The sequence below is a fragment of the Nanorana parkeri genome, unplaced genomic scaffold (genome assembly GCF_000935625.1).
Source record: "Nanorana parkeri isolate BGI_ZX_2015 unplaced genomic scaffold, ASM93562v1 scaffold21, whole genome shotgun sequence".
NCBI lineage: Eukaryota > Metazoa > Chordata > Amphibia > Anura > Dicroglossidae > Nanorana > Nanorana parkeri.
In genome coordinates, this window is record NW_017306289.1 from 3,177,886 (window position 1) to 3,180,374 (window position 2,489).

Consider the following 2,489-nt stretch of genomic DNA (forward strand, 5'->3'; position numbering starts at 1 on the left):
GGGGGGGGAGAAAAATTACTGAACAAAATCTCCCCAATAGGAACAAAGCAGTAAAAAGCAAACTGGGGTTCTAACATTTCCCTATTCGTTCCAAAATGAGAAAAATATATATTCTGGGGCTGTGCCCAAAATTTACAGGTTATATGACAAGTCTACTGGAAACTGATTGAAATTGGTTGTTGTGGGTTACATAATAGTTCTAAGCAGAGCAACACTGTTGGCTGTGAATAATGAACCCAATCAATTATATTGTCAATTTTAGGTTTAGTGATTAAGCCAAAGAACAAATGTGAATTCATACTTTTCTGCTGTGCATATCATGCTATTGCTCATGGCAATGCCTTATTCATTATGTCTGAATTTTGGACATGTCAAAGCTTTACTTATTAATTAATTAGCATTCATTATTATTTATACAACCCAGAACAGAGCGGGAAAAACTGCAAGTGGGTGACCAGCACCTTATAGGATGATCTCATAGAATGAGCCTTCTCACCTCCAAGATACCTTCTAGCAAATCTCGCACACTGAGAGCATCAAGAGCTGTCTTCATGCTGAAACATGTATGTGTACTGTATATATTTCCTACTACAATTAAGACATTTTAGGTAAAAGACGTCGGGAGCTATAGATGATTGTAAAACATTAATTTAAAGTTCCACACAGCATGCACTTTTGCTAGGGAACAAAGAAATACATTTAATATCATATTTCCATTTTGTGTGGATTGTGTAATTGCATTGTTTTTAATGGAGAGTTTATGTGCAACTCTACTTAGATGTATACATTATACTGCACTGAAGGAGTAGGAAAGTAGGCACCCTGCCATTTTGTTTCAATTCTAATAGATTTAGAGGTATATTTAAGGTGTGAACGTTAGGACTAGGTTCACACTATGTGCAGTCACTTGTGTGTTTCTGCACAGGTCACTTCTAGTGCACATGGAAAACAATTGTTTTCTATGTGCCCCATTCTTACTATAACGCTGGTGTGATGGGTGGTGCAGTGCAGAAAAATGCAGACATGCTGTGTGGAGATCCGAATGGAGTGTACTATATTGTTATACAGAGAACCTGTACAATAAAAAGGTAGTAGTTGCAAAGTTTGATCTCACATGATGTTTGTGCAACTGTGTATCAAACCTATAATTCCTCTTTTTAAAATAAATATCGATGAGATTGTGTTGAGTAAATAGATACCAAACACGCCAAGCCTAGAAATTGCGTGTGCCTTGTTACTTGGTGACAATCAATACATCTCTCCAAAAAAAGTACAATGTGCTGAAATCAGGACGTTGCTTCATTTCCTGGCAGAGCACACCAGTGGCCATGCGGTAATGTGCCCTGCTGGTGTGAATGGACCCTAACTCTCCAGCAAGTTAGGGAATGTTAATGTAGCATGAATACTCCCTCATGGTTTAAAATACAACAGCAACACCTGAAATAGCAAAGCAAAGATTGATGAAGCGGGCCTTTGCTTCAGACTTACTAAAATGTTAGCCTGTTATAGACCCAAAGAGGATTAAAATGTTGCCTGTTATTCCCAGGCAGCAGTCCCAGGTGATGCAGCACTCTCTTTGAATTTAAGACTAAGATGCACTACAACCTTTCTGAAAAAATATAACATCCCTTTTTAGTAGACATGTGCGCCGGCAAAAACATTTGTTTTGTTTCGCTTCGTTTTCATTCAGATTTTTCGTTCATTAGTTTTTCAGGATTCAGGTCTGAAAGTCAATTCTGAAAGTCAATAATGAAATCCGAATTTTCATTAGGGATAGTATGTACAAATGTTTGTAACGAAAATTTTTGTTGCAGAGTGACAGACAAAAGAAAAGAAAATTACTTTTTTTTTTAAACAGTTCACAGAAGAGAAAAAAAAAAGAAAAAAAAAGTCGTGGGGTTCCCTCAAAAGTCATACCAGGCCATTTAGGTTTGGTAGGAATTTTAAAGGGGCAACCCCAACCCCCCAAAAATGGGGGGGAGGGGGAATGTGGGCTCCCCCTTCAAATTACTACCATACCCCTCATCCGAGCACAGGCCCGCAGGGCAGGAAAGGGGGGGACGGTACATTCGAGCACCCCCCACACCGTGCCAAACCAGGCCACGTGCCCTCAGCATTGGGAGGGTATCCCTACGCCGATGGGGATAAGGGTCTCTTACCCACAACCCTGACCCAGTGGTTGTGGGGGTCTGCAGGGGGGGTATTTGCATTGGGGTACCCCTTTAATTAAGGGGGCACCCAGATGCCACCAACCCCCCTTTTGAATGAGTAACTTGTACCCCTACTCATTCACTAAAGGGTTAAAAGTAAATAAACACACCACACTTTTTGAAAAAGTCCTTAAATTGGAAAAAATAACAAGAGTCGGTTTTTGACAAGTCCTTTATTTTAAAAAAATTAAATAAATAAAAATGGATCCGTTGATGTAATCCAGCCTCAATCACGATGAACAACGCCCGCCGACCCGCTGAAATAAAAACAGTTCACAT

General features: G+C 39.7%; 1 protein-coding gene across 1 annotated transcript in view; it reads right to left on the minus strand.

Annotated features, from left to right (window-relative positions):
• RASA3 (RAS p21 protein activator 3) overlaps positions 1-2,489 on the minus strand; it is a 187,907-nt gene that overhangs the window by 33,596 nt on the left and 151,822 nt on the right. The gene's annotated exons all lie outside the window — the stretch shown is intronic.